Below are 19800 nucleotides of genomic sequence, written 5' to 3'. Positions count from 1 at the left end.
ATCCTATAACTTTCTAAAAACTTAGTCTTGACTCTCTTTTCTCTAAAGCTGTTGGGAAAATAAATGATTTAATTGAATATTCTACGAATAAATAAATGTATGTGTGACATAATATGTGTTTTGTTAGTGAACAAGAGGACAAAATACTTATTTTATTATGAATATATATAGATAGTACAAAGTATTAGCACTTTTTCTTTTATAGTTTTGTAAGATCTAAATATATCTAGATTAATGGAAAATGCAAGTATTTTCAAATTGTAAAACCTGACTATAGCAAGTGTAACACAATATTATTCTGATATCAAAGAACTAGTTAATGTATAGTGATTCCTCCTGCACCCCCCTGCATATTGTCTTATGTTTTTTCTTGTTGGTTATATCTTTGAGACGTTTTGGTTGTGAATGCCCGTAAACATTTAAAAATTGCTTATCAAATCATAGACCAAAATTATATTTTTAGAATGTAATTTTAGAATTTCATTAGGCACTGAACTGATTCATCATAGAACATCATGCATTGTTTGTTTTAGAGAGAATACTGAACAGCTCATATCCTTTGCTTAAAAATAGACACTTTTTTTCTCAAAGCAATTATCTTCTTTCCAGTCCAATTTTCTCTTCTCTGGTATTCAACAGGACTTCAATTCCAATGAGCTTTTATTTTACTATGCTGATCATGTAGTTATGCCATTTTTTTTCTATCTGCCTCAGAGCTGTAGAATTTTAAATGTATTTTTTGATCAAAGCATATTTATTAAGGTATAGCAAAGCCTATATCTTTTGACCTTCAGTGACTGCCAAGAACAGGGTACTGTGACTATTAAGTGTAAGGAGGCAGTTATGTTGTTAGGAACCAGACTCTAGTTCAAATTCTGATTTGCTACTTATTAGTATGTAACTTTGATCAAATTACTTAATATCTCCATGCCTTAGTTTTCTTGCCTATAAAATGGGGGATAGCCTGTCTCATTGGGTTATTGTGAGAATTAAGTATGTAATTATATGGTAAGCCCTTAGAACTGTGGTTGGCACATAGCATTACATAAGTATTTTTACTATCATCCTAAAATCTATTAACTTTCCTTTGAAATTTTAACAAAATTCAAAATAACTAATTCGCAATCTATGAATTTCTTTCTACAACTTTTAATATGCAAATAATAATGACCCAACTCTGTCCAGAGAGCTGAGAAGCATTTCCCATAAGGTTTGGCTAAAATGCTTTAACATTTTTTCATCTTTATATTGTTCATTTGCCCGTTCAATCATTCCTATTTATTGAACACTTATTATGGTGCTTGATTACTCAGTAAGGAATAAACAGGAAATATTCTCTACTACCTGGAAGCTTATATTCAAGTCTCAGATCCAGGCAATAAACAATAAAAGAGATATTTGTTTGGAAACTCTTTTTATGACCCTCTACTTCTAACTTCACTTTGAAGCAAATGCCAGATTGATTAATTTTTAACTTAAAAAAAATCCCTATGCTTCATTAAATGAACAATGTAGTAAAAGTTGGTTTTAGAAATGGATGTAGAAATAGTGTCCCAACTCTCATACTTAATTTATTTGCTCCTTTTCTCATTGATATTATTAACCCATCTTCTTATTAAAAAGTTTCATCATGACTCATTCTTGAAGTTGGGAAATTCAGCTTTAGTTTTAAGTTTATCAGATGTTCTCAGAATGCTCACACTTCAGACTGTGGGAAAAGGATGCAGCTGAACAGTAATATATTAACAATATGTGTTGAAAAATCAGTTCCTTGTTGACTGTATACAAAACACAAATTTCTAATAGCTCTTAATGGCAGTACTTCCTCTGTGGATTATGTAGGAAATTCTTTTGTCTGAATAATCATTCCCAGGGGGAAAGCTTTCAAAATAAATTCACTTTATACAGAGGGATAGAGAATGCATGTATATGTATGTGTGTGTGTGTGTGTGTGTGTGAGAGAGAGAGAGAGAGAGAGAGAGAGAGAGACTGATTATTGTGGAATACTGAGTTAGACAGCACATATGCCTTGTATAATTAAAGAACATAATTTGAAGGTAGCAACAGTATCTAATTATATAAAATACTCTGTGTGCTGTTGCTTGTCATCACACTGTTTAAAATAAATTAATAGCAACAATGGACCGCTGATCCAAGTGTTACAGAAAACAATGTTGGGAAGACTAGGTTTTCATTAAGAAAAAAAAAACAACAACACTGAAAACTCTAATTGTATAGTTAGAGAAGAAATAACTATCATGCTCCTTTTGGAATTACCTAGGCCCATAAAGACAAAGTGGATTATTTCCCCTTAGTTATCTTGACTTGGGTTACAAGCTTCTCTGCTTCATTTTGGATTGGAGACATCTAGAAAGTGAACTTTTAATAGGAGTGAAATGCTACATTCCTGGAGTCCTCTTTAGTGAAATGGTTCTCAACTTGGTGCTATTACATGGGGGGTATGTTGTATTGGGTGTGTGCCTTTTCCAAACAATAATTTCTCCACACCCCAGCCCTTTGTAATTTTTTAAAAGTTCTCCTGGTGATTCTATACTATGGCCTAGTCCAGTCACATACTTACATCTCCTATCAGAACCCACTTTTTAGGGACTGTGAATAGACTGTTTCTAAAAGATCCATTAGTGTTCTAGATGAGTCAGTTAATTTCACATAAGAACACTTTCATCTTAATAGAAGTCTTTTTTAAAATCGAGTTTGGCCCAGACCCAGAAAGACTAAGAATGTGAACAAATGCAATTTTATATATGAATAGTAGTAAATAAAAGGGAAGATACGAATGCTGTTAGTGTGGTGACTGGAATGGGGAGAACAGAGATGTTTTCTAATGGGTTGAGGTGTGAGGGGTCAGCTAATCTTGGAAGTGAGGGTCATTTTTTTAAAAAGAAGGACACACACACACGCACACACATGCACATGCATGTACAAGTGCACCTATGTCTTGTGAAAAGTGGTAGCCTTTCCCAGAGAGACATTAAGGTTATCTAGTACATAAGCCACTTCTCATAGATATGCAATGCTTAAAATATTAAATCCATGCCTTTATAAGTCTGCTTGGCCTAACTTCAGTTTACATGTCAAAAAAAAAAAAAAAAAAGAGTACCCTTAGACTGATAAATTGATCTTGGGAAGGGGGTCAACCTTTATAATGGTGTTGGTGAGGTTTTGTCAGGGCAATATTCTAGTGTGTTAACTAATAATGGGGTGTTTGTGTCCCTTCCTATTACCTGTGGCTAAAGGGATCTCTCTCAGTTCCTCTTACTGTTAATTTCACATATGCAATAAGATAGTCCCCAAAACTAGTTAAACACACTTTTCCCCCCATAAGTCTTACTCTTGGCAGATTCATTCATGATGATATAAAATAAAGCAAATAAAATATCTTGACACAGTCTTCATGTGAGAGTTCAGGATAGGAGTGACCCGTCTCTGGTTTTGGAGCCTGGAGGGTTAATGATGAAGTGAGGCTGTCAACAATCAGAGGTGTTTCAAGTCCTGGTTTTTCTGAGTGTTCTCCACTTCTTACTTTGAATGAATGACCTGAATGAGAATGCTAAGATTTTCCTTTTTAACCTTATTCCATTAAAAAAGGGGAACCTTCAAAAAAAGGGGGAGCCCTCTTGCACTGTTGGTGGAAATGCAAGCTGGTGCAGCCACTCTAGAAAACAGTATGGAGGTCCCTCAAAAAGTTGAAAATAGAGCTATGACACAGCAACTGCACTACTGAGTATTTACCTCAAAGATACAAATATAGTGATCCAAAGGGGCACCTACACCCCAATGTTCATAGCAACGATGCCCACAATAGCCAAACTATGGAAAGAGCTCTGATGTCCATTGAAAGATGAATGGATAAAGAAGATGTGGTATATATGTAAAATGGAATAATACTCAGCCATCAAAAAATGAAATCTTGCCATTTGCAATGATGTGGATGGACCAGAGGATATTATGCTAAATGAAATAATCAGAGAAAGACAATTATCATATGATTTCACCTATATGTGGAATTTAAGAAAAAAGACAGAGAATCGTATGGGTAGGGAAGGAAAAATAGAATAAGGTGAAATTGGAGAGGGAGACAAACCATAAGAGACTCTTAGTCATAGGAAACAAACTGAGGGTTGCTGGAGGGGGTGTGGGGTGGGATGAGGTAACTGGGTGATGGACACTAAGGAGGGCATGTGATGTAATAAGCACTGGGTATAAGACTGATGAATCACTGGCCTCTACCTCTGAGACCACTAATACATTACATGTTAATTAATTGCATTGAATTAATTAATTAATTGAATTTTTAAATAAAAAATTGTTTAATTGCTATATTGTACACCCAAAACTAACACTGTTAATAATATGGAAGTTAAAATAAAAAATTTAGGGGCACCTGGGTGGCTCAAAAAAAACCCCACCCTAATTCCATTCAAAAACGTGATATTACAGGTATTCCTTTCTGTTAACCTGATTTTAGTAACATTCAGATATACAAGCTGGTCAAGTCTGATATGACAGGGTAAGTCATCTAGCTATGAAAGTAACACACCAATGTAAAAAACTGTCCAGAATGACCTCTTTCTGTGAATTTTCCCAACAGTCATGGTACATTTTCAAAAGGCCTTTTTTTTTTTTAATTAAGGAACGTTTATCAGAGAATGCCTAATTGAGAAAAATATTGCATCGGTAAATTGCTCTGCTCTAGACAACTGCTGCTCTTTCTTCTTCAGATTTAAAGTCCCAAATCACAATCCGTTTTAAGAGCTTCAAGTAATAATTACCTCTGTGTCCTTCAAAGGGTCTGCCGGTTCCCCTACACTCTTTTACAGGGTGAGCAGAGCTGTAGCCACTGATAACCCAGCTGCCGAGGAACTGAGTAAAGCCGGCTCCAAACTTCTCAGCTGTTGACAGGCTTGACTTGCTGAGAACACTGGTTAAATATAGCACGCGCGAGCTCAGCTCCTCAACAAAGTCATTGCTCCGACAGTGTTGTGAAGGGAGCAGAAGACGAGAAACCTAATCTCAGAACCCAACAACACCTAGCAACAGTTGAAAAAACTTTTAAACAAAAGTCTGGGTGGGAGATCTACAACAGCCTCCAATTTCTGCTGATCGGGATTTCAGGGAGAAGAAGCTGCTTTTCCCTTCCCTCTACTCAGTTTCCTGCATGACTTCAGCTGTTGGCTAGTCCTAGGAAAGAAAGTGGGAAAAGCTTTTTCCTCTGTATTCTTTTTGGGCTGGATAGTTTTCCAGGACTCCAGTCTCTCTGGGGTTGTGGGACAAGCCACTGGGTTCTTCAAAGGATAAACTACCTCCATAAAGGACATACCCTTGGTTAAACAAGCTGCCGTCAGGTAAGACCAAAATAAATAACTATTTACTCTCTTAAGAAATTTCTGCTTCCTTAAGATTCTGTGTTGTCAGTTTCCTTTGATTCTTACTGTTTCCACTATGTGATAACACATTTAAGGAATTATCATAATCATTGTGGATTATTTTTAAAGAATCAGTAACATCTCTCTCGGAATTATACCAGTTCCTTTTTAAACACAAAGCTTGTTACAATGTTTTAATAGCCATCAAAATATTTCTGCCAAGTTATCATTCTTGGGCAGGTAACAGAAATATGGCAAAGGACAACTTCATGGTTCCTTTCACAATTAAGATGGCTAAACAACGAAAGAGATTTTTTTCCCTGGAAGCAAAGTAACGTTCATTTACTGAAAGTAGCTGAGCAGCTTGTGTGGTAAATGAGAGGAAAGTCCTGTATGGTATTTGTGTTGCTGTACTTAAGACTTGCTGCTATCTGCTTCTCCCTTTGCCTGATTCTCTGATTACACTGGTACACCTTGTGCTGGTTCTGACCTGGTTACATTAGAATCACCCCAAGTGCTTCTGACTAGGCACAAAATACAGCTGCTATTAAATCCCTACTTTCACAGTTGTTGAATATAAACTGTTTGGGAGAATGTTTTTTTGTGATTTAGAAAAAAATAAATGGAGTAATTGCTTGTGTATAGATAAAACAGATCCTGATTTTTAAAATTGAAACAGAATTTATTAGAAAAAAAACTTTGTATTAAAATTGTATATATATGTATGTGAATATTATAGCGTGAAGGAAACCCTCCTTTATCTGTTGGTATATTGTCTCCCCCTTCCGTGCGTTGCCATGCAATTTTATCAGAATCGCTTAGTGATTGATATCACATTGATTCTGACAAAAGTTCTGGCTGAATGTTAGGATATGTTACTGATACCAGGTGTCTATAGTTGGGCTAGAGTTGCATAAGAAGCCTGTTCCTTTAGATGAATATGACAATTTGAATGGATAATCTAAGGATAATATATAAGAAGATACAGATGCACATTTTAAAAGGAGTTATTTGAGTCTGTTTTGTCAACTTAAAGAATTTACCTAGGACCAGTTTTGAACAGGTTGTTGTTGACAAATAAGAATGTGTCAGCCCCTTTCAGTAAATGTTCCTATTTTAAGAAAAAGTAATTAAAGCTAATATATCAAATGTGCAGGAAAATGAAATCGTACGTACATTTCAGTATGTACAGTGCTTCCTAGTTCTGACTGCATGATCATTTTCTGAAGTAAATGAAACTAATCATATATAATGAATGTATACAAGGACAGTGCAAAATGCACTTTGGTGACCTTGGTATCAGGGAATGAAACTCCTGGTACTTTACTGGAGATGAAGTATCTTCATCTTGAAAAAGTTCTGAAAAGTCAGAACTACATGCTTTACATTTTTCTTGTTTTTATCTTAGGAATGGTCACATTGTTGGCTTACAAATGTATGTGTAAGGCCAAAGTATGCCATTAGTTCTAGGCATGTAATTTCTTTTGGAGTCAGTAGGACAGTGTTAAGTAACTGAATACAGCATTTGGCCCTGGGTGAAAGCCATGTTTTCTGATGAATCGATTTTTGATTATCATTGTCTCCATGGCTGTAAATTTACCTCTGAGAATCAAAACTAGCGCGGTTAGACCATGTGCTTCCCTCCAGTATACGAACAATCAAACCCACCGTGAACCATATAGATTCTGTTCTCTTGTTTACTCAAATTCACGTCTGTGTTATTTGCAATCTACCCTTTCCCCTTCATCATAAGGGTTGTTAGATTCCATTGCTGTATCTCCTACCACACTGAGGCCTCTTCCCTTCACTCTCAGTCTGGATTGTAACAGTGCGGCTCTCCGATGACCCCCTCATTGCCATCCAAACTATATTGCCAATGACCACAGGGTTAATTTTCCTAAAACATTGCTTTACTTGTGTCTCTACTCTTCCGTTATCTTCTGGGACTCCTGGTTGCTGCCAAACACCTAAGCTGGGTATTTTGAAGACCTTCCATCATCTGGCACATACTTAACTTTTCCAGTTTCAGCTCCCACTACTCAACAACAAGTGTCCTTCTGCTTCAGATATTTCAGATTTTGGGCCATTCTCCAAACACATGCACAGGGCACATTTCAAAGCTACACCTCGGCCTGTTTCATTCCCCCTGCCTGGAATACTTTTCCTCTCCTTCCCTGTGTAGAGACCTTATCTGCTCTTTAAAGCCCAATCAGTGCCTTCTACTTTCACAATGATTCCCTGACCATACCTTTTTAGAAGCGATTCCTTTTTAGACAGTTTGGTGCTCTATTAGAATTGAGGTATTTGGGGACAGGGTTTACATCTTTAAATTCAGAACAATTTAATGAAGCAATTAGGTGCAAAGCATTGTCCTAAGCACCACTTGGTTTTAGGGCTTTTTATTGCCATGCACACAGTGGCTGTCCTACTAACATTTTTGGCTCTAGATTTCTGTTGATGAGTGCATGAGAAAAAGTGTAAGTAAGTATAAAATCAAGAAGAGCAACTGTTATGTGTGTAAGTATGTATAAAATCAAGAAGAGCAACTGTTATGTGTGTAACTTTTTATCTCAAAAATTGCTCAAGGCACGTCTTCATAGTTCAATATGCACGGAAAAGTTACAAGTAATTCTAACTATGCTCATGTACCTGATTGTGGAGATGATGTACCTCTTGAGAACGAACTAGAAAGAAGTATATATAAAGACTGTATATATACATGCTTGTCCTGTGTATGCATCTGCCCACCTAAATGTTATAACTCATATAACTTTTATCGTCTTTTGGTATCAGATTTAATTTGGTTCTGTTTATTTAAGTCATGGCTCCTTTTATTTGTGGGCCATCATGGATTACAATCTGGCCCAGAACATTAAAATATTTATATACCATATTATGATCCCTCTTTCTTTTTTCCCCTAGATATTTAAAAATAGAGACATTTCTCAGATTTATTTTTAACCACTTAGGAAACCTATAGCCTTACTGTGTGAAATAAAACATGAATTATGATTTTGAAGCAATTTTTGTGTCCACCAAAAGAAAGGTATTCTTTTTATATTTTAAGATAGCCAAGGAGGTTACTTCTAAAAGTATTTAGTGAGAATCATAGGATTTTTCCCAATGAAATTTGTGAAATATTCAATATATTCACTTAGTGGTGGTTTTCCTATAGTTATATTTTTAATTCATTTGTTAGAAGTGAAAATTGGGAAAATACACAGTCTAAACTCATGCATTTTTCTTTTTTGGGAGATGAACATTTCTTCATATAAAACAGGTGCCCTAAGAAATAGGATTTTACAGAGCTTGTCTTATTTTATTTCTCTATACATGTGGGTTTTAGGAAAGTATCACCTTAGGAAGTGAGGGGGAAACCTTAGGTTGAGATCTATTTCAGCAGAGAGATTTAAGAGAGGATATTGGTAACAGTTTGTTAGAAATATGACATCTGAAAGACTGCAACATAGATTCATTTATACATTAATTATTTTTAATATATATATATAGCAATAGAAAGATAAGCTAATGCAATATATTTTGTTTCCTTAAATCTGAGTTGAAAATACAACAAGGGTATTGGTATGAAGGAGGAGGCAAGGAAGGCTAGCAGCATAGGCAGGCCAGATGGCCTGGATTCAGATCTCCACTCACTGTGACCCTGGGCAAATTACTCTCTGTGCCTCAGTTTCCTCATCTGTAAAATGAGAATAATAATACTATCTTCCTCAAAGAGTGGTTTGGAAGATTAAATGAGTTAATAAAACTCAGTTGCCTGGTAGACTTTTCAATAAATTTAAGCTATTATTGCTTTATTATCACATCCTAAATGGAGTTTTCAGTTTATTTTAATCTTTCTTGCACACAAAATTCTTAGATACAGATAGCCTGTGAACTCAAGTTCATAGATCATAGGAAAGGCAGAAGAATGTATTGTTTAAATTTGGAATCCTGTTTGGGACATACTTTGCTGCTGGGTACTCTAAGCACACATAGTTTGAACGCCAGCCAATAATTTAGTATGGAATTTATGTTTCAAACCCTCCCTTATCACTCAGCAGTCTGCTGTCTTATAGAATCATTACTAAAAAGGCTAAAAAATCACCCAAAGCATAGACTGTTCTATGGTTTCTATATTTGCACTTGGAGATAAAGTGTGTTTATGTATTATGCTTGGCTGTCTCTTTTATAGCCTACAACATTGGGTAATGTATGGCAGTGGAGATTTCCTCCTCTATAGAAAATATACTATTAATTTTATTACTCTTTATTTCTTCCTTTAGATGTTTTGTTTTGTTTTATTAACCTAGTAACAGATAAAAATGAAAAGACCAAAAAAGGTCATCTCACGCTGGCTTTAACCTTACCAAATAGAAATGAATTCTTGCTCATCATCCTTAGTCCTATTCATTCTTCTTAAACACGACAAGAAAGTATATTCCAAGGCAAACAAACAAACAAACAAAAATGCTGTTATGTCACAAAGATGTGTGTGTATTATAGGGCACTTACTACTCTACTATGCATTTAATTTAACAAAAATATTTCAAACACTCTTATAAACAGGGAAGTTTCTTAGTAGCTTTAGCGCTAACAAACCTTATGCCGGGTAGTTATGGCTTTGACCTGACCATTTGCTTTATTTTTCCCAATCGAAAGGATAAATTTTTAAAAGATAAGGCAAACTGAGATTTAGAGTTGTCGTTCTTTAATGAAAGCCTTGCTATGGAAAGAGAGAAGGAAGAAAAGAAAAAAATAAAAAAGAACTTTCCCTGGTTTTACAGGATACATTATCACGGCTTTAGGGTGAAAATATATTGGGTTCTCTTCTTTTTCCTTAAATGGTCATTCCTACTCTTTGGCTAATCAGAGAAAGGAAGAGGCTACAGGCAGAGTTCTACTTTTCCTGTGGCAATAGCTGAGGCAGTTTGCTTTCAAAGGCAAGGCAGGAGTTATGGAAGAACTTAGAATAAGAAAAGTCAAACATGAATTGAGCAGCCCTAGCTGGCTGCTAACCAGCTGATTGCAGAACATAAGAAACTCCCAGCAGAAATGAAGTAACAGGACGTTAACCAGCACCCCAGTCCCTGAGAGCTTTGCTTAAGCCACAGCAGCACTGAAAAGTCAAAAGAAGGTTGGCGTTGCTTTTCCTTTTTGGGAAATGGTGTCAATGTGCATAATATTGGGTGATTTATGTGTTTCGGAGGTTTGTGAAGGACAGACTAGAGCATTTTAAAGCAAATGCAGGATTTATCTCAAGTGATCTGATTTTAATTGAACTCTTAAGGTTCAGGGATTTTTCTCTTTTCTTGCTTAAATTCTGTCGCTTACCTCCTTTACCAAAACATAAATGAACATGATAATTGTTACTTCACTGGCCAAAGATCTTATATGTCTACCCTTGAATATAGTCTTTTTTTTTTAAGCTTTTGCAACAATTGTAACAGCAATCTTCCCAAGTTACTTTGAAGAAATGAATTATCTGCTGCTTATCTTTGTAAAGAAAAGGTGTAGGAAATCCATGAAATGAACTCAGCAGAGTTGGCCAAATGCATTCTTTAAAAAATGATTTGCTGGGATCCCTGGGTGGCGCAGCAGTTTGGCGCCTGCCTTTGGCCCAGGGCGCGATCCTGGAGACCCGGGATCGAATCCCATGTTGGGCTCCCGGTGCATGGAGCCTGCTTCTCCCTCTTCCTATGTCTCTGCCTCTCTCTCTCTCCCTGTGTGACTATCATAAATAAATAAAAAAAATTAAAAAAAATGATTTGCTGAAGATTTAAAGCCAAAAGACAATTTGATTAAAAACAGTAGACTGTTGACATCACCAAGACAATCAAATTACTGCCAACTTGCCTTGTTTATCTAAAAGATCTTTGTAAAAATAAGGTTTGTGTGCATGCGCACACACACGAGTCATAGGTGATATGGTAATAGTGATAAAAGGATTTTTTTTATATCTCTTTAATATACTTATGTCTTAAGTAACTCATTTTAGGGCCTGCTTCTTTGAGGTACCACAGCAAAACAGGAAAGGAAGAGGCATTGCTGAGTTCATAATGCTATTTCAGTGTGGTAGCCTAAGTCCATGAGGAAATGACGGCCTGGGCCTGTATTTGGAGCCTCACAGTTACTGTGACGACAACACACACTACTGGAAAACAAAGATGGTCTGCTTGCCAGGGTGAGCTGGGAAGAGTTTTGCCAGCTCAGATTTTTCCTAATTATTCTGTAAGTCTTGAAATGTGACACTGGAGATATTCAAGGCTCTTTGTGTTTCAATAACTGTTTAGTAAGTGATACATGCTTGGGCAGCCTGGTATTTGGATTAGGGAGGGGCCTTACACACAAGCTCAACTTTCACATGTTGTCTTGATAGATAGCATCTTCTGGTTTGGGCATCCCCAAACCAACTGCTTTGGTCACAACCTGTTATTTGTTCTGGTGCCTAAGGAAGCCAACTGCATTGGTAGAGTTCACTCCTCAGGGGCTTCTCAACTTTTGGTCATATATCCCCACCTTCTATATGCCATTCATTTTGGAGATCATTGCCCAACATACCAGGAGTTCCTACCAATTACTGTGCATCTGAATCCCAATTCTTATAGATGATATAATACATAATATAATAATAACTATATATAATACATATCACCTATATAATATGTTATATAATTTATATAGCTATATATAATTATTTAGTATCTATAGATGATGATAATACTAGGTAGCATATACTGGAGATTATTCTGTGCCAGGCATTGTGCCAAGTACTTTACCTGGATGATTTTATTTATTTCTTACAATAACCCAATGAGACATTAATTTTATCACTATTTTATGGATTAGAAAAATGAGGCTGGTAGATGGTAACATGCCCACTGGTAGGTTGAACATTAAAACCCAGGCAGTTTGACCTTAGTTAGCCTATATTTTCAACCACTTTCTTGTAATGTAGGCAGTTGTTCAAGGAGCCAAGCTTGGGTACTGGAATGTAGAAGTTATTATTCTTTCATAGTTTTTGTTGGGGCAATATGGTTCGTTTTTGGAGGGAGAAGGGCAGAAGGAGAGGGAGAGAGAGAGAATCCCACGGAGCTTGATCTCACAACACGGAGATTATGACCTGAGCCCAAATCAAGAGTTGGATGCTTAATTGACTGAGCCACCCGGGTGCCCATGGTTCTTGGTTTCTACATTGCTGAGTTGATTCCCTGGGAGAGGGTAACATGGAGCATTTGCTTTATTTTATTTACTTATTTACTTACTTATTTATTTATTTATTTACTTTTATGAGTTATTATGACTGCTCTTATAGCCAAATCATTTGATACCATTGGGCTTTTGGTCTCCTTGTTGCCTCTGTTGACAACTCTGAACCTTACCTTCTGTTGTAACATTCAAAATGCTCTGTAGATCTCTACTTTGGACATTAGAATTCAGTTTGTTAAAGTGGGTTCAAAAGGGAGTCCTACAAAATACTTATTCCAGGTGCTGGTAACAGTGTTTCTTGAAGAAGTCTTTGGTAGTGTGGTGCATTTTTATTGGTTGGAGGAAGCAATGAAGAAGGGGATAGAGGGTCTCATTACATGTAGGAGCTCTCTTAGGCTCCCCCAAATTTTGTTTAGGTAGTGAGTTGTCAATCTGGCAGCAACTTGTTTCTTCAGGAAAAAGCAGAGAGTTTGCTATTGCTTAAGGAAATTACCTGATACTTATAGCCAGTAGTTTGCTACTGTAGATCGATAGCATGAACTATTTTATTTAATTCTTTTATCTTTATTAACCAAGAGTGACAATTAATGATGCTAAATGTCTGATCATTTGGATATAATTAAAATTTTTGAGTTTCTGTTTACATGTGTGGCATTTAACTTTTGGATTATCTGAAGTAAAAGGAGAGAAGTTCTAATAAAATTTTGATGGAGCACATAATGCTTTGCTTTTTTTTAATGCTAGTGTCCATAAATACTCTATCAAATATCCCAGGTGATGGGACTGAAATCCTAGGAACATGAATGTTTCATGTGAAGTGAGCACATAGCAGAATGAATCTTGATCCTCTGAAAAATTTTATTCTATGAATTGAAAACAGTATCTTGTCAAAAAAATATTAGCATACCTTGAACTTCCCCCCCCCCCCAACATACACATTCACTACTGGTAAATACACAGGACTTATCCTATTGCTTACCTGACAGGCTAAACATCTTCCAGAAGCAAATATACTCTTTGCTCTGTGACATAGATTTATTTAATCCAAAATAAAGGTAGTGATATATTTCATGAAGGCCCTCTGTTTTATTCACATGATCTCTCCTGATTTCCTTCCAACAAATAAACTCAGAATTTCCCTTGTGTCATCTCTTATCTTTATGTAAAAAGGTGCAACAGTATCCAAGGAGGAAAAGGATTGATGTTCTATCCATTGAAGACAAAGGACTGTTGGCTTCTGGAAGTTTTTTTTTTTTTTCTTTTTTCTCATTCAGTTATTCTAAATCTCTCTTGGCAACAAAACTGATATGGCTTCTTAAGTGGGAGATATTAAGAATTAATCATATTAATGCAAGAGTTATCTGTAAGAGCTCCTGGTTCTCTTGGTACTTCTGTACCTGGTCTGATTTCAAGCAGGAATGGGGGCTCTGAGTCTCACACTGTTGATGATTATATAGGTTTGGTCTTGGAGCCATCCATGCCCAGCAGGAAACTGAACTCTGAGCTCACTTGGAATTATCAGATAATCTAGTCTTGTGGTTCTCAACACTCCTTGTGCATCAGCATCACCAGAGACACTCTAAAAATTCAGATGCCTGGAGCTATGCCCCAGAGCTTTTGATTCAAGTTGATCTGACTCGGTGTCCAAGTGTTGATCTCTTTTGGAATCATTTATGAGACTTTAATGTGCATTCAGGATTGTGAATCAGTTATCTAGTACAACCTCATCTCTTAAAAGAAGATAGTACTAAGATGAAGAGAAGTCAGAAGTTAAATTCCAGTCTATTACCCTTTTTACCACGTGATCATTATAAACAATAAAGTAGCTAATATTTAATGAGTGCTTTCTATGTATTAGGCACTAGTAACCTCACAAGGCAGATATTCATATACTCTACATTTTACAGATAAAAAGGCTGAAGGAATTGTCTAAGTTTCCCCAACAAGCATGTGGCAGATCTGAGATTGGAGTCAGGCAATTAGACTCCTCAGTTTGTACTCATAATCTCTTCATTGCTTTGATGTTCTGGAGCTAACTGAGAATATTTTTTTAAATAATTTTTTATTTATTTTTATTTATGATAGGCACACAGTGAGAGAGAGAGAGAGAGAGAGGCAGAGACATAGGCAGAGGGAGAAGCAGGCTCCATGCACTGGGAGCCTGACGTGGGATTTGATCCCGGGTCTCCAGGATCGCGCCCTGGGCCAAAGGCAGGCGCCAAACCGCTGTGCCACCCAGGGATCCCCTAACTGAGAATATAAGGTGTTGATTGGTAGCTGCTTTCCTCTTTCAGCATCAGGGGTGTGTGGCAGCTGGCTTTAATGCTCTGATAACTAAGTGAGATCTCTGTTTGACTAAAGACTGGGTCCTTGCTTTCTCTATTTTCCCACTAAGTGAGCCAAATGGAAGCAACCTGTTCTCTTAAACACTGTTTCAAGGTGTTCCATTTCCCCAGTGAATTTGTTTCTATACACTCTCTTTATTTTCCCTTGTGGACTGATACAATATCTTTTGCCTTACTTTTGGGCACATCTATTTGTTTTTTGAATCTCAGTGAAAATTCTAACCACAAACTCTAGTCTCCTGTTTAGACCTTTGACTTTACCCCTAGTCCTGTGACTTTGGCTGGATTCACTAATTTCCCTGGGATTCCCCTATCTGGACTTACATACCATCCCTTAACTTCTCATATATCAGCAACAACAGGAAGGGATTAATTACTTTACTTCTTCCAGCAGGTGCATTGGAAACAAGCTGGTCTGTTCCATGGAACTGACTGGTCCCATGGCCAGTGGGTCAAGTACCCTGCAGACTTTTAAAGTAGGCAGCATGTATAGAATTTATAGTAGGCAGCATGTATGGAATTAATTTTCTGATTGATTCTGTAAGTTTGAAATTCTACAGAGCAGCATTTTTACACCTAGGGGAAAATCTACATGCATTGTCTCATTAAATCATACCTTTCCAAGATGAAAATCACCAATGGCAGATCCTGTAACATGGATTATTCTAAGCAATAGAAACTAAAGAAAAAGTGAGAGTTTATAATTATTCTTATTAATATTATGTGTAAATTTTTAGAATTTACATGATAGATTCAGATATGATTTGGGATGATTTTTAGAATCACATTGCACAAAATAAGTGCTAGTAAGTGTTAAGTTGAATCTATTAAATGTCATGGAACTGAAAAAAATAATTATCTTGGAATTGAGAAAGCAAACATTACTAACAAATTTTCATTGATTGGATTGAACATAATTTTTTTATAAATATGGGAATAACAATCAGTGACCATGGGTGATTATCTCTCTGCTTTTCAGTATTCTTTTAACCTATTAGTTACATATTGCTTTTAGAATAATACAAGTTAAAAATCAGCAAACATTTACAATGTCCATTAGAGTATCAGAGAATAACCAACACATAACTGAGTGGAAGCTGGACTGTAGCTGTGATTAGCAAGATATATTTCCAATAACAGACTATAATTCTTACTTTAAATATAGTGGTATAATGGGGCACCTGGCTGCTCAGTTGGTAGAGCATGTGATTCTTGATCTCAGGGTTGCGAGTTTGAGCCCCACATGGGATGTAGTGATTACTTAAAAAAATATAGACAACTATTGATATGTGTAATCACAAATATTTGCCCCTCATCTTTTCACTCATGTACTGCAAAACTTATGGAAAAAAAAAAGTAACCAGGCTCTTATTGTGGTTTATTAGCTGGAAATGTTCTCATCCTCAGAAATCTATTTTGAAGTTAGGATTATTACACTCCCCTACAAGTGGTAAAGCAACAGCTGCCATTTAATAAATGTGTCTGCTGACAGCTCCAGCTGATGAATACCCTTAAAGTTCCCTATTAGCACCAATACTACCCACATTACTCCCCAAAGGAAATATTGATTATAGTTGCTTGATTTTGTCTTAATTTCACCATAGCTTTATTTCCTGCATCACTTCCCCCAAATTCCAATGATGCTGTTATTTACATCACCATTCACATCTTCCAGGGAATAAAGTCCCAGTGGAACACATGTGTTCCTGGTGATGTATTGCGATGGAATCTCACCAAAAAGAACACGTGAAATGCTGAGCTCAAACAGAGGAGAGGACAAGGGAGAAAACCAGATGAAAGTGACTTGTGGTTTCTCAGAAAGTGAAGAATTTTGTCCTTTTGAGAGAGAGATTAGAGGAAAAATCAGAGTTCTTGTTTTTCCACATAGTGTGAATGCATGGTTAAAATCTTACAGCTTGATTTATGTCTGGATTACTTTAATTTCTGTTCCCAGACACTTTTATAGGAGTTGGACTTTGACAGTACTAACACTAGCGCTGTGTGAGAATTTAAGAGGATTTGGGCTGTGTGAAAGGAACTGATTATAGAGTGAGATCTATTCAGTCTGCTCATCTCGAAAAACATGTTTTGGACTCAATCAGGCAAGGCCTGTGTATGTAGTTGGAAGAGGGACTAGAGGTGCTGAACTGGAAGCAGGGTAGAACATGGGATCCAAATGGTATGGGATTAGATGATAAAGAGTGGTCCAAATTAGCAGTGGACATCTGAAGGTCTAACATAAGGGTATGGAATGTCCTGGCAGGCAGGTAGGAGCATGGCTGTCTCTGACAGGCTGAGAGCCAGCATTCAGGCAAGCCTGTTAGCAGGACCAGGGAGGAGAGTAGAGGGGTGGGATTCAGGGACAGGATCATTCTGGAGGAGTAGTCCTAAAGGCTAGGAATGAGATGCCAAAATTGTAATGCAATGTCAGAACAACTAAGATATGCTAAATGTGAGAGTACCGTGCTAGGGCATTTTGTGTCCCTCCTGCTTCACATGTAGTATGTAGCATTTACCCATTCACTAAGTATTTATTTAGATTCATATGTATAAGGCACTGAACTAGGGATTGGGATACAGTAGTGAATATTATATGATCTCTACCCTCTAAGAGATGCTGCAGGTAAAAACAATGGCAATTTCTGTGCCATGTGACTAGTGAGTAAATGGTATTGTGGGAACACCCTCCTGGTTTTGAGTGGTCAGTGATTGGTTTAGTGATTATAGATGGGTTGAAGTGACTCTTGCTGTAAGAAAGAGGGACTATTGAGGCTGAAAACAAGAGAGGGCCTGGCAAACAAGATCTAAGGGAATGCAGCAGAAATGAATGTGATTAAAACTTTCGAATATCTGATTTGTTGCAACAAGTCCACATAGCTTTACAAATGGTGGGCAGCTCATAAATTACATTCTTTAGTTACATGCTAATGTTAATTTTTTTAAAAGAATAATGTGATGAAGAGGATGCACTATATACATTCATTTTTATTAAACTTAAATCTGTAGTAGTCATAATGAGCCATCCAAATATGCATCTTGTAGGCTAGAAAATTCTTGACCCTCACCACACTCTGAGTATTCTTTCAAAAACATGACCACTCTTCATGTATCTAAAAGGGGGTGATGACTACTTCCTATAAAATTATTTGTGTTAGGACTTTCACAAACTTGTATACTTTGAAAAATACTTACATATATTCAACACTTCACTTAAAGTGCCTAACTGCTGCTGTTGCAAGAAACCTAAGTGAATAGCCAGGAAATTTTTGAAGTGTAAGTTGGGAGGATTGCCTTTCCACATATTAAAATAAATTTTGAAACCACACTCATTAAAACACTTTGGTAGTGGTGTCAGAATCAGTTCATATCCAATGGGGAGATTAAGGGAAAATAATAGAAAGACCAGAAAAATAGACACCTACATAAAAGAAGTTAGTGTTGGGAAGGAGAGGCATTTCAAATCAGGGGAGAAAATATGGATTTTTCAACACAGGTTTAAATAACTGGGAAAAAAAAAGAAATTAAATCTCTACATCATCTCTTATACCAAAATATACTAGATGTACCAAAAATATGTGTAAAAAAGGAAACTGATATACTGAAAGATAAATAGATAAATGGGGGGGGAGATCTTCCTAAAAAGACAAAAACGCAGTAAAACAAGACTAAAATATATGCTTCTATAAAAAACTGAAAACTTTTACACAGAAAAAAACCTATCTTATGAACCAAATACAAACAGCAAACTAGACAAAAATTCTTTTGACAAAAATAAGGACAACTATTCTTAATATAAAGAGCTCTTTTAAATGAATAAAACAAAAGAGATACAACAACAGAAAAGGGGACAAATGACATAGATAAAGAATTTATAATAAATGTGTGAAAAACTAACCTCACTGATAATTACAAATTCAAATTCAAAGAAAGTAGTATTTCAACAAACAAAACTCTAAAGAATCCAATGTGTGGCAAGGATGTGAGGAAATAGATGCTATATGCTGCTGGTGGGAAAATCAACGAGGGCAAGCTTCCTGAAAAGCAATTAGACAATATGTGGTAAAAATCCTTATAATCAGAAGAAAAATAAGGTCACTTCCATTTTGAAAAATAGAAGAGTCAAAACACATGTGATGCTTTTGAGAATGCATTGTTTCTCTTCCTCCTATTGTTCTCAAATATTGTCTAGTTACTTCTAAAAGTTTGGCAGACCTAGAGGCCTTTATTTAAAAAAAAAAAGTGCACATACTTCTTCCTCAGTGCTTGATAGGCTTTCCTAGGAGAGACCTTGCTCCATTAAGAGTTTTTGAAACAAGTCTGCATAGTCCATTTTGCCTATCATTGAAGTGCTGAGTATATCTTGATGGCAGTGCATTTCCTGAGAAATGTTATCATCAAAACCTAAACTGATAACCAAAATAGACACACTTCTGACTAGATTATAAGGATGAGGGACCAAGTAGCAAGTGGATGAAATCGGGGAAGAGAGCAAGGAATTCCTTACCTTTGATTATGGTTTTACGAGAGAGTGAAGCAGAGACTCAGAAAGTTTGACCATCTCAAAGTCAGGTAGCTTATTAAGTCAGGTATATGAATTCACAGATGAGGCACAGTATTGTGTAGCATATCTTCCTGGAATTTGGAACATGACCCATTTTGGATTATTTCCCAGAATAATTGTTGTATAAGAGCTCAGGATTTCTCTGTCTCATCGTGCCGCTGGCACCTCCACATATTGGGCTTTTCAGAACATCAGCAACGTACTACTCATCAATTCTATCTCTCATTCCAGGAGATTGAGGGAGGCTAGTTACAGAATGGTGTGTGGTGTGCTTGCGTCCTCTGAGGGGTCTCATGAGGGT

At 36.5% G+C, this 19800-nt stretch overlaps 1 protein-coding gene and 1 pseudogene across 3 annotated transcripts in view; one reads left to right on the top strand and one right to left on the bottom strand.

Annotated features, from left to right (window-relative positions):
- The window catches only part of LOC129512385 (high mobility group protein B1-like), a 68966-nt pseudogene that overhangs the window by 29858 nt on the left and 19308 nt on the right, over nucleotides 1–19800 (bottom strand).
- FILIP1 (filamin A interacting protein 1) overlaps nucleotides 5000–19800 on the top strand; it is a 180863-nt gene continuing 166062 nt past the window's right edge. For all 3 annotated transcript variants that reach the window (XM_055330662.1, XM_055330661.1, XM_055330660.1), the window contains exon 1: nucleotides 5000–5366. The gene's annotated coding sequence lies outside the window, so the exon portion shown is untranslated. The remainder of the gene's footprint in view (nucleotides 5367–19800) is intronic.

Source organism: Nyctereutes procyonoides, unplaced genomic scaffold (assembly GCF_905146905.1).
Source record: "Nyctereutes procyonoides isolate TBG_1078 unplaced genomic scaffold, NYPRO_anot_genome, whole genome shotgun sequence".
Taxonomy (NCBI): Eukaryota; Metazoa; Chordata; class Mammalia; order Carnivora; family Canidae; genus Nyctereutes; species Nyctereutes procyonoides.
Note: the sequence above shows the minus strand (reverse complement) of the source record. Positions and strands in the feature narration are given on the sequence as shown.